Source organism: Cervus elaphus, chromosome 22 (assembly GCF_910594005.1).
Source record: "Cervus elaphus chromosome 22, mCerEla1.1, whole genome shotgun sequence".
Taxonomy (NCBI): domain Eukaryota; kingdom Metazoa; phylum Chordata; class Mammalia; order Artiodactyla; family Cervidae; genus Cervus; species Cervus elaphus.
Genome location: NC_057836.1, coordinates 14,564,029 through 14,577,233, shown reverse-complemented (window position 1 = coordinate 14,577,233; position 13,205 = coordinate 14,564,029). Strand labels below are relative to the sequence as shown.

The 13,205-nt window shown below is 46.4% G+C and overlaps 1 protein-coding gene across 7 annotated transcripts in view; it reads right to left on the bottom strand.

Annotated features, from left to right (window-relative positions):
- Window positions 1-730: 730 nt before the first annotated feature.
- The window catches only part of KCNA6 (potassium voltage-gated channel subfamily A member 6), a 36,058-nt gene continuing 23,583 nt past the window's right edge, over window positions 731-13,205 (bottom strand). For 4 of the 7 annotated variants that reach the window (XM_043882053.1, XM_043882052.1, XM_043882054.1 and 1 more), the window contains one exon: window positions 731-1,135. The gene's annotated coding sequence lies outside the window, so the exon portion shown is untranslated. Of the gene's footprint in view, window positions 1,139-12,684; window positions 12,702-13,205 lie in introns of those variants that run through there. The other 3 variants (XM_043882051.1, XM_043882055.1, XM_043882056.1) reach the window with 2 other exon arrangements.

The following is a 13,205-nucleotide window of genomic DNA, read 5'->3' as shown; positions in this document are numbered from 1 at the left end:
ACATTCATTCATTCACGACCTTACTCGTTCACCGGATACTTTGTGAGTGACAAGTCCACATCTGGGGCTTTACTAGACATCAGGTGGGCGTGTGGCTGAGAAGATGGTCCCTGCTGCCAAGGCACCGCAGTTTGGTGACCCAGCACTCAGATCTGGGAGGGTCTAGCATTAAAGCAGACAGTAACCCTGGCAACACCTAATTAGAAAAGTAAGCCCAAGGCAAGAAAATCAACCTCATGCATTTTGTCACCAAGAAGACAGACACTTGGATGAGTGGGCACTTGTGGGAATGCCCCCCACTAGAGCACCCTGGACAGATGCTGCAGGGAGGGAGGGAGGTAAGGAGGAGGGACTTCCCAGAAATGGAGCTGCTGTCCTTCCCCAGGGGACAGGCCAGGAGTGGAGTGGGTCACACACTAGAAAGAAGCCCCCACTGTCCTGGGAGACCCCGTGCACGGCTTCATCATCTGGCCTCGACATCTGCCCGCAGGCAGACCACTCCTTGACCACGGGTGACACACCTGACCTCTGTGGAGAATGTCCCCTGTCTGGGGGGGGGTCATCGTGGAGGGGACTCAACCACTTTTTCTGATGCCATCTGTGGGTGGGCCCTGGGATGCTGGCCAAGTGTCCTGGCACCTCGGGTACCTGCCTGCCTTTGTCACGACTACTTGACACATCTGCTCACCTTAGCTGTTGGTATTTGCACGCAGTGAAATGTACAGCCTCCGAGACTCTGAGTGTATTTATTGTGAGTCCTCCATGGCCACCCTTGTCCTGGGCGGTCCTGCAGCACAGCCATGCGCTTGCCGGCATCACTCGACCCCTGACCCCTCCACACCTGCTTTCTTCTGTCTGCACCCTCAGTTCTTCTGTCTCTCCTCCCTGCCCCAGCCTCAACCCAGTATCCCAAGTCCTATCTTTAAATGCCCATGGGTCCCATCCCAGTTTTCTCCAGCTTGATCATGGCTCATGGGAGGCCACTGGAGGAGTGTCAGGCCCGTCCACCCAAGGAGGGGGGTGTCTTGTCTTCTGGAGAAGTTGAGGGTCCCGGTCCTCTTTGTCCGGCCGCTATCAGAAATACAGGTGTAGGTCTCCTGGTTTGGAACTCTGGGCCAGCCTCTTCCTTTCTTCCCTGCTGGGGACAAATCAGAAGAAAAGGAGGTAAGTTAGTGATGGGAGGTTTGGAGTGGCCCCAGGAGACCTGGGACGGAGCTCCAGCCTCTTCCTTGGTTCCTCTGCATGCTGGTCCCCCACCTGCCCTGTCCCTGGGCTCTCTGGTTTACCCAAACCACACCTCCCACCCCACAGGCTCCACAGGAGTCCCCCAAAGCCCATCAGTAGCTGCTGAGCCCTGAAGGGCTCCTGCAGAAGCTGCCTTTATACATGGCCACAAATACTCCACTTGTAATGGCCCCTCAGTCTCCAAAAGCAAGTCCAAGCAATTCATTCAACTCCCAGGCCCAGGAAGAGAAAGCTTCGTACAATTTATCAGCTGAGCTCCCTTCTTTTGGATGCTGACACCATTCTCCTGGGTCCTAGGGCTCGTCTTAACCCTCAGCATCCATCAGACACACCATCCTTCCATGAAAGTGTTTTTGCCACAGCCTGGCTACCCACCCTTGGTCCCGCAGAACCTCCTGCCTCTCGGCCCAAACTCCCTCCATGCCTTCCCCATCCCTCCTGGCCCAGACGAGCCCCAGAGCTTCCCAGAGCCTCCCTGGCCACATCAACATGATGGATCTCTCTCTCCTCTGATTCCTGAAGCCTTTGCAGTCTGTCCCATGTGCTATCAGACATCACTGTCTTCTACTGGAAAGCATGTGAGACTGGGAGCCCAGTGTTCCATGTTCAAGGTTTGTATCTACGGTTCCCTGGGCTGAAAAAGCCACCTGGATGTGCCGGCATGTCCCTGTAACTCCCACAAAGCCCTTCAAGAACAGGCCAGGGTGCCTTAGACAAATTCCTCCAGGTATCCTGCCCACTCCCACAAAACCAAGCCCCTACCCCTCTGCCACTCGGTCAGAAGAGGGAAAGTTTATCTGATTTGAAGACGCACTTGCACCCCTATGTTTATAGCAGCAGTATTCACATAGCCAAGACATGGAAGCAACGTGTGTCCATCAACAGATGAATGGATAAAGATGTGGTACCCGTATACGATGGAATACCACTCAACCATACAGAAGAATGCAACAATGCCTCTTGCATCAAGACAGATGGACCTAGAGATGATCGTACTCAGGGAAGAAAGTCAGACAGAGAAAGACAAATATCATACGATATTACCTATATATGGAATCTAAAAAAAAAATGATGCTGGCAATGCAGGGAATAATATTTGATAGTGATCATGGTATGAACCCTGAAGACTGATTTAACCAAAAAGTACGCTGGAAGCAGGGAAAGTGGGAATATGGTTTCCAATCAAGACATGAGGTGCTGTCCCATCACCCAGGGTAGAAGCTGAGGTCATTCCAGCAGCCCACGAAGCCCTCCCCAGTGGGCTTCCCCACCCCACCAAGCCGATCTCACCCCCAGAGCCCTCCCTACTCGCCTCGCTCCAGCAGCAAGGGTCTCTGCTATTCGGACCTTCAGCGACCCCCAACCTCCTCCAACCTCGGGGCCTCTGCACTCGCTGCTGCCCTGGCCTGGAATGCCCTCTCGTCACACACCCACAGGGCTCTCTCCCAATCCTTCCAGTCTTTGCTCAGATGCTGTTTCTCTGGGTCATCCCTTTCCCCGCTTCCCTTACTGACCTCTACCTTCCTCCCCAGCAGTGCCCACAGGACACCCATGGATGCCTATTCTTCACCATATTACCTAGAACCATAAGAGCCTGGCGGGCTACAGTCCACGGGGTCACGACTGAGCAACTAACACTTGCATCCCTACAGAGCACTGCCTCTACACAGTGAGAGGCTGACAGCGATGTTTTATTTAAACCTTTACGCATCCTCCACACCTAAGTGATGGCTTCGTGAGGGCGGGGGGTTTTGTCCACCACGTGTTTATTTATAGGATGTGTGTTTTTGTTTACGATGGGTACTGTGCTCAGGCACTTTATAAATATTTACTAGCTGAAAAAACAAATTAGGAGATAACGTATTTACAGAGAAAAACAAAGGGAAATGCCAAAAAGTAACTGTTAAAATAATTGAAAGCGGTGGCCTCTGAGGACTTGGATTCATGGGGAGAAGAGAGGCGGAGCCGGCCAGGTTTCCTTAAAAGCCTTACAGCATTATGTGGCTTTTCAAATTGTGTGTGTGTGTTGAATAAAAATGAAAATGTTTTAAATATGCTGTTTGCACCTCCCCCAGCCCCAATCATACTTCATCGCTATACTAAAGAAGTGAGTACTGGATTTCCTATTCTTTTGTATTATTAATCCTAAAAAAATCACCTCCTTCCTCCCATCCACCTCTTTCTCTCTAACCCAGCACCTCTGATCCACCCCAAGGCTGGAAGCGCTCGCCTCCTCCATTGCTGCCAAATCCAGTCACCTCCTTCTGTCTCCATCACTAGGGCTCTAATGCCATCGTCCACCTGGATGCCGGTAAAAGCTTTGTGACTGGTCCACCTGTATCCACACAGTGCATCCAATCCACTGCACTGTGGAGAGACCACCTTGCTCTGTGGGTACCCTTTCCCTTGTTCCCTTGGCAACTCCATCTCTTGTAGTCACTATGTTAATCCCATCCCAGGGCCTTTGGACATAGTTTGCTTGGCCTGGAATGCTGTTTCTGGAACCTTTGCCTATTTAATCCCCTTTTCATCATTCAAATAACATTAAGTCAAATCCCCCCATTTCAGGCCCTTATAGTTCAGGTATGTGGATATCTGTGATTTATAACACTTTTCACAGTTGCAGTTTTATGTTGGGGTTTACTAGATTAACATCTGCTTCCATATGCCCCATCAACGCACACACACCTCGTGATTGTCATCAATTCTGTTAGAGGAAGAAATCATTTTTCATGATTTCGTTTATCATTTTATTTACCATTCTCATTTCATGTATCATTCTATCACCACTGCCAAGCACACACAGGAGCCAAATGAATAAATACTGAACCTGTTGAACCACTACCATTTGCTATGGCAACAACCAGTATGTATTGCTTGGGTGCACATAACATTCATCTCTGCCTTGAAACTCTAGGATATGGAGACTGCATGCTTTTTTTAAAGCCCTTCCGCTCACACCTCTCTAAACTTGCAGTTCCCATCTTCATGCATAATTTCTGGAAGTGTGTATTTATGTAAAATGTGCAAAAGATTATATGTTGTGTGGGGTTTCTATCCTGGAGTGCTAAGATCTGATGAAATCCTTCCTCATGCTTTGCCGGGCAGATACAATCATCCAGGTCTATTTCCAGCACTTCACACATGATCTTTCAATATGTTAACTGGCTGCATCCCAGTGAACCACTGATCGAAGCTAAAGATACAGCACTTCCGGCAAATCTAATGATTCTCATCTTGTCTCAGCTCTACTAACATCATTGCTTGGTGCTGTTAATTTTTCCGTGTTCCCCTCAATTTTCTAAAATAAAGGCAAACCATGTAATGGAGTAGGTGAATTATTGCATGCACGTGACTATACGGAAAAGACGGTGACACTGGGCAACAGACAGGGCCACCGTGAGAATGACCGTTTGTTGCAGCGAACGCACAAAATTCCAAATCCAACTTAAGATAGGGCATCGAGGGTTCTAAATTTGAACACCTAATGTGGCGCACCATTTGTGTACACTTCCTGTGCAATTAGGGACTACCTGGTAATTCAGTATTAATTTAACCCTTTGCTGAGTAAAGCAAGTTTTAATTCATCCATTTCTTCCTACTTATTCAGAGTCATATGAAAAATCAAACATTCTTCAAAGTTCCTTTTAAAGAGTAAGACTGTCAGGTTGTCCCCTTTAACTCCCCTTCAGACACAGGCTAAAATAATCAGGGGGAGTCTTAAATTTTCATGTTTCCAATGCAGTACAGTTGAACAACTAAATTTGAGAACTCTCATGCACGTATTTTTAAAACACACCCCTTCCTTTGCCCCTAAAATCAACTCTTGGCAATTTCTCTCGGCAGGGAGGGGTTACATCTTCAAATAGGCTGCACTCTCGAGAGCATGGACCATGCCACATGGGCAGGGGAAGGCAAGGACCAGAATCTGGACGATTCGGCTTCTTGCTGGGCCCAGTGTGAACCACTGACCACTTGAATCTCGTGTCTACACTCGCTGGTCTTATCACTGTTTTCAGAGGTAGGCTCACCAACTGTTTTCCAAGCACTCAGCCTATCTGTGAGTGATGTGGAATTTGGCATCCCTTGAAACTTTGAGCTTAATCAAAGTTTCTGCTCCTCGGGGGTATGTCTCCACACCCTGTGCATCCCCAGAGAGATGGATGTGGCTTGCAGCAAAGTGAGGACTCTGTCAGGCTTCAGACACCAACAGGGAGACTGCCAGACTCCCCCAAGGCTTAAGGTTCGCCATTATCTTTAAGAGTGTGTGGCCAGGACATGGAAGCAACCTAAATGCCCGTCAACAGAGGAATGGATAAAGGAGATGTGATATATACATCAGCCATGAAAAAGAATGAAATAATGCCATCTGCAACAACACAGACAGACCTAGAGATTGCCATACTGAGTGAAGCCAGTCAGACAGAGAAAGAGAAATACCGTATGACAATGCTTGTATGTGGGATCTAAAAGGAAATGATACAAAGGAATTCATTGACAAAACAGAAACAGTCTCACAGACTTAGAGAACTTGTGGTTATCAGAAGGGAAGGGTAGGGGGAAGGGGTAGTTAGGGAGTTTGGAACTGACCTGTACACACTGGTATATTTAGAATGGACAACCAACAAGGACCTACTGTATATATAGCACAAGGAACTCTGTTCAATATTATGTAACAACCTAAGCAGGAAAATCTAAAACTGAATCACTTTGCTCTACACCTGAAACTATCACCACCTTTTAAATCAACAATGCGAACATGCTAAGTCACTTCAGTTGTAGCTGACTCTTTGCAGCCCCATGGACTATAGCTCACCAGGTCCTCAGTCCACAGGATTCTTCAGGCAAGAATACTGGAGTGGGTGGCCATGCCCTCCTCCTGGGGATCTTCCCAGGAATCGAACCCACATCTGAGGCTTCTGCATTGCAGACAGATTCTTTACGGCTGAACCACTGGGGAAGCCCTAAATCAAGTATACTCCAATATAAAAAGTTAAAAGTTTAAAAAAAAAAAAGCATGCTGCTGCTAAGTCGCTTCAGTTGTTTCCGACTCTGTGCGACCCCATAGATGGCAGCCCACCAGGCTCCTCTGTCCCTGGGATTCTCCAAGCAAGAATATTGGAGTGGGTTGCTATTTCCTTCTCCAATGCATGAAAGTGAAAAGTGAAAGTGAAGTCGCTCAGTCGTGCCCAGAGTCCCACAGACTGCAGCCTACCAGGCTCCTCCGTCCATGGGATTTTCCAGGCAAGAGTACTAGAGTGGGGTGCCATTGCTTTCTCCAGAAAGAGCATGCGAACATTATAATTAGCAACAAAATACAAACTACACAAGATACCATTTAATGCCCATCTGGTTAACAGCCACCCCCCCCAACTCAAAGCTGGTTGGTGACATAAACAGTCTCATATAGAGCTGACAATTCCTTCTGTTTGTCTCAGTTTCTATCCATTGACCATGCACTATAATTTTTCAAGGTGGAAATAACCTTTCTGATCCTAAAACGTACATACTCATTTTAAACAATGGAGGAACTATAAAGGAAAATTATAAAAGGAAACTGAACTTCACGCACATCCCTTCCACTCAGACAGAATCATTTGGAGTCACACAGATCCAGTTTGAGCCCAGTTACTTACGTGGCGGCCTCATCTGATAGGTGGCACTAATAATAATTGAGGCTGCCTTACGGTGTAAGGATTTACGATAATAGTTTTGTACAGCACAGTGTTCAGTAACTGGTAGCTATGACTATTATTGTTGTTAACACACCTTCAGTCTGTTTTCTATGCATATGTACATGTGTATAAATGTCAACGTGCACACTTTATGTCCCTACAAGGTGCTTTTGTGTGCCAAAAAGATGATTTAGGAAACCTATTGCTTTGATAGATAAGTATTCAATTTATAAAGGGTATATATCTTTAAATTGATTTTTTTCTGAAGCTTTTGAGCTCAGTAGACAAACTGTACTATCCTACTCATAAGCAGAGGCTGCCTGTGTTGTTTTTCAAAAGCCTGAACTCCTTCAGATTTTTGAAAGCAGTAAGAGGAAAGCATCTTTAAAGATATATGTTATAGAGGACTTTCCTCGTGGTCCAGCGGTTAAGACTTCACCCTTCCCTGTCAGGGGGCACTGGTTCTATCCCTGGTTGGGGAACTAAGATCCCACATGCTGCGCAGCATGGCCGAAAATTCTGTTTTAATTTTTTAAAAAGATACATGAATGTTTTGTTGTTGTTTAGTCGCTAAGTCATGTCCAACTCTTTGCGACCCCATGAACTGTAGCCCACTAGGCTCCTCTATCCATGGGATTTCCCAGCCAAGAATACTGGAGTGGGTTGCCATTTCTTTCTCCAGGGAGTCTTTGCAATCCAGGGATTGAACCCAGGTCTCCCGCATTGACTGGCAGAGTCTTTACCATCTGAGCCACCAGGGAAGCCCAGAATATATAACTGAATTTAAAAGGTAACAGAGTATTAATAAGTTTATGTTTGATTTCATTTTTAGCTAAGTGTTTTATATGTACAAGACACATATAAACACACACACACGAATCATCTGGAATAATTATACCACGATGACAGGAATTACCTCTGGACTGTGGGATTATTGGTGACCTTTATTTTGCGATAATACACCTTTATGCATATACAGTTGAACTTTGAACAACGAAGGAATCTGGGATGTCCACTCTCCATGCAATCAAAAATCTGACTATAACATTACAGTCAGCTCTCTGTATTCTCAAATTCAACCAGCTTCGGACTGTGTACTGTAGTACACATATTTATTGAAAAAAATCTGCATAAAAGGGGACCCATTTCATTCAAGTCCATTGCTCAAGAGTCAACTATATTATCTTAATAATCAGAATAAAATAATAAAGCTATTACAAGTTGGGAGGAAATGTACCAGTAACTTTAAAAAAAGGATTATACAAAAGCATTCTTTGATAATCGTAAAAGCTAAAGCAGCAAGCCCATGTGTGGTTTTACAAACACCTTACTTAAAGTCAGAGCCACGTTCCTTGTCCTATTTTGGTGTTGATTTACCTAAGCTATGATATTTTTCTCTTGCTAAAAGAGGCACAGAAGAACCTGGATGTAGTAGATAGTCACTATTTTTGTTTGTTTGGGGAGAGTGGTTGCTATATTTTTGGTTACCCCACATCTATGTTATTCCTTCTCTTCCTCACAGAGCACCAACTCTCCTCTGGAAAAACAGTCTCCACACTCCACACTCAGTCCATGTGCTTTGGATGAAACTGACTCCAACCTTGCCTTCAAGAGTGTGCATATGACCCAGATATGTCCAATTAGATAAGAAAATGAGGTGAAATTCTGCCAGTGAAAATCAGATCATGCATTTTGTCAGGTCAATGAAAGACTCTGTTTATGGGACTAGAACCTGGGAGGATATATATGCCTAGAGCTACTGGCCATCATATCACCATCTGCAGTCCACATGGACAGCAGAATTGCATTAAGAGGAATGAAAAAAAAAAATCTATCTCCTGGATCACACTGTACCTGAAGCCCAATTTTTCAAAAGAATTGTATTATTTTCAAGCAACATACTATGGACCTTAGACTTATTTTGAATGTGCCAGCACAGGCTCTGGTTAATTTAATGGATATGAGAATGAAATTAATTGAGTCTAATAGCACTAACTGAAAAACACTATTTATAGGTACAGATAGAATTTCATGGGTAGATATACCCTAAGCCTAAAGAGGAGGTTGACGTGCATCCAGCACGCATAGGATGTGTCCTGTATTTAATAATTTTGTCCTGCTTCTTGCATTGACCTCCTCAGGACAGCCTAAATATCTAATCATCAGCTTTTTTCAATGCATTACAAAAATTCAGCAGTTAGAGCTATTCATTACATTATCTAGGCATGCTGGTACTTTCATTTTGTTAAAATTTGGGCCTTACTAAGGAAGGCCTCTCTAAACCTCACATTCAGACTTTCCTGGAGGCTCAGTGGTAAAGAATCTGCCTGCAAAGAAGGAGATGCAAGAGTTGCAGGTTTGATCCCTGAGTTGGAAATGGGAACCCACTCCTTGCCTAGGAAGTCCCATGAACACAAGTGGAAATCCCACGAACGTAAGTATTCTTGCTTGGCAAATGCCATAAACTGCAGAGCCTGGGAGACTACAATACATGGGGTCGCAAGAGTCGGACAGGACTTAGTGACTAAACCACCAACAGAGTCATTCAACCTCTACAGCTGTCCATGCTTTGGCCTGTTCTATGGTATCTCTGCTAACCAAAGCCCAGTTTCAAAGGAATTATGAGTAGTAGATTTCCTTTTGGAATAAATTAGTTTGAGCCAGACATTTGAGTCTCTTGTAAGCCAAAGAAAGCTAACTGGACCCATTTAATTATAGAATCACTAACACCTACGTTCTGTAGCCCAATTAAAATAATAGCTATACTTTACTCATCACTTGGTGTGTTCAAGATATTTTAAATACATTATCTCATGAATAAGCCCACTCGTCCTTTGAGATAGACATTACTTTCTCTGTTTCACAGATGAAGAATCTGAGGCACCACAAGGCTAAATAATTACCCTCAAATCACCCCACTAGATGGACAGAATAGGAAACCAAGACATGAGCCCTACATTCCACCACTATGCCACGCTACCATCCTGTCTAGACTTAGAATTCTAAATTCCAGTCTCGCACTAGAGATAGAGTTCTTTTATTGGGCTTGGGTGTACTACCAGTTGAGTTAGAAAAAAAAAACCAGAAAGCTTACCTTCCCACAAATAGCCCTGATAGAAGCCAAGCATAGGAAAAGCACACAAACAGAGCCCTGTTTAAAGTGGGAGGGGAGGCTTCACTAGTGGTCCAGCGGTTAAGAATCTGCCTTGCAATGTACGTGGGTTGCATCCCTGGCCTGGGAAGATTCTGCATTACCTCGAAGCAACTAAGCTCATTGGCCACAACTACTGAGCCTGCACTCAGCAGGTTCTGCAACTTCTGAAGCCTGCATATGTAGGGCCCATGCTCTTCAACAAGAGAAGCCACCGCAACGAGAAGCCTGCGAACTCAACGGAGAGCAGACCCCACTCTCTGCAACTAGAGAACGCAGCGCACAGCAGTGACGGCCCAGCACAGCCAAAAATAAAATAAATGTTTAAAAAATTAAAAACTACTGTGGATGGGGAAGTCCCCTCAGTGCTACCATGTTCCTCTGATTTAAAAGCAATGATCAAGATCTGAGAGCAGGTTCGGGGCTCACTTGAGTCATGCCAAATGCCCATGAGCCCTGTGTAACCTCTGAAGCATTCGTCAAAGCCGACTCCATTGGTGGAATTGGCTAGAAAACTGCAGATTTTCCACTTTATAAGGACACTGTCTAAGCTGGATGTGAGCTATCACCAGATTTCCAATAAGTCACTTCTGTTTCTTATAATTATATGAAAATATAGCAAAATGGTTCGTGCGCATTTACCCGAGACACGGCATCCAATGTGCAATGCATCTAGTTTGTTATTTCTCACAGTAATCCAACTTCACTCCCAAGAAACCGAGGTACAACAGATCCATACAGATAGACTGTTCAAAGTCAGGCAGGCCAGGAGCAAACAGATAAAAGTGTCCTGCTTTTCATAGTGTTAGCTGCTAAGTTGTGTCCAACTCTTTGTGACCCCATGGATTGTAGACTGCCAGGCTCCTCTGTCCATGGAATTCTCCAGGCAAGAACACTGGAGTGGGTTGCCATGCCTTTCTCCAGGGGATCTTCCCAACCCAGGGATCGAACCTAGGTCTCCTGCATTGCAGGGAGATTTCTTCACTTTTCAGAGGCAACTAAGTCACCTGGTCTATTGAGTCACATTTTATTTAGGCTACAGAGCCATCGAGGTCGAGGGAAGCAGTCTTGCTTTCTTCAGGTTCAGTTCCCCACTGAGAGCACCCACATTAATCCCTGCCGCCCACCCCCTACCCCGGGCGTGGGTGGCATGATGCTACAGCTCCCCAGGCAGCAAAAGTGGGAGATGGAGGCGCCTATGGAAGCCTGGGCGGATGGAGGCTGGCAGGCAAAGCTTTTCCTTCTGAATAACCCTGCTTGTCAAACACCTCCCCTTGATGATTTCCTGGCAGCCCTGGCTCTTTTACGGAGAAAGTTCCAGGGACAAAAGAGTGGCTGTTCCTTCCCACCGGCTCTCAGCAGTGGAGGAAGGGCTTCTCCGGCTCCCAGAGAGGGTCCAGGGGAGCCAGGGTGGCCAGAGGAGATGGGGTTTGTGAGACCTGTGCCCCTGAGGTCAGCAGGATGGTGACAACTCCCCCCACCCCACTCCCACTCCACACCCTCCAAGCGCACACACGTGGGCAGCTTCCACTTTCAAGAAACTCTTGGAGGCAGACAGCTTCTGCAGCCTGGCGCCGCAGCACCTAAGTACAAAGGCTCTTTTCAAATCCACCTCCGAGCCGCAGAGCCAGTGCTCAGCCTGTCCATCCAAGAGCTCCTGGTACACATGACCAGAACCTCCTCTATCTACCTGGATTCCTGTAGGAGCCTTCCTTCGGGGGCACCAGGAGTAGTGCATTAAGACAAGTCTGCCCTTGCACGGGCAATAAAGGACTGCCCTGTCCACAATAATAAACCTGGCCAGAGGTCAGCTGTGCCAGCAATGATGAACAATGTCAGTGCTGAAACCTCGGTGGATCACTCCTACCACCCTTTCCCCCAACGTGCCATGCCAGCCACTTCGTAGCATTGGGTCTTGAGCCTCATTTCCCCTCCGGTCCTCACTTCAGCCAGAGGGTTCATTCCCAAAAGGCATCTCAGCAGGTCCTGTCTCTGACTGACAGCTCCTGCTGCTCCCATGGGTGTCAGAATGAATCCAGCCCCTAACAGCTTCATGGCTCTTCACCACCTGAGTCCAGCCTATCTCTCCAGCCTCTACTGCATACTCTGTCCCACCCTATGTGTCCCCAGCTCCCAGTTCCTTGAACACATCCTCCTCTTCTTGGGTCCCTGAACCTTTTTTTTTTTTTTTGCAACATGTGGGATCTTAGTTTCCAGCTCAGGGATCAAACCCGTGCAGAGTCTTAACAACTGCACCTCCAGGGAAGTCCCAAGTCCCCGTGCCTTTGCTCAAGTTATTCCTTCTACTGAGAATTTTTAATCCTGAAAACTTCTATTCATCTTGCAAGGCCCAGCTGATATACTGACTTCTTTGGGAAACCTCCCCTGACTCCCTCCAGCCTCCAGAATTCTCTGCCTTTCTTACCAAAAGCATCTTCCATATGATTTCCAAGGAAGGATTAAACCAGCTGGGAATGTAGACTTACTGCAATTTTCAGAGTCTTGCTCTCTCTCCTCCTTCTGCAAGTCACCTCTAAGAAAGCTGATCATATTCTGGTTTCCTCATTCTTCTCTTCCTGCCTTTGGACATGGTGGTATGAGGACTTGATTTCTGGAACCACTGCAGCCTTCTGTGGACATGAGGTAAGGTCGGGGGGCCAAGTAAGCCCCAGAGATCAGGACCCCCTGAGCTTTGCATCATGAAATGAAAGTGAAAGTTACTCAGTTGTGTCCAACTCTTTGCAATCCCATGGACTATACAGTCTATGGAATTCTCCAGGCCAGAATCCTGGAGTGGGTATTCCTTTCTCCAGAGGTCTTCCCAACCAGGGATCGAACCCAGGTCTCCCACACTGCAGGCAGATTCTTTACCAGCTGAGCCACCAGGGAAGGACAAGAATACTGGAGTGGGTAGCTTATCCCTTCTCCAGCAGATCTTCCCAATTCAGGAATCAAATCAGGATCTCCTGCATTGCAGGTAGATTCTTTACCAGCTGAATTACAAGGGAAGTCCTCTATCATGGTCATGGGCAGAAATGGTTCCAACTTACTGCTCTGTCCTTTGCAATGTGATCTTGAAGCTCCTTCCAAGGTAGAAAGGAGTAAGGGTCCCTCCCCACTTTGCCTGCAGTCCC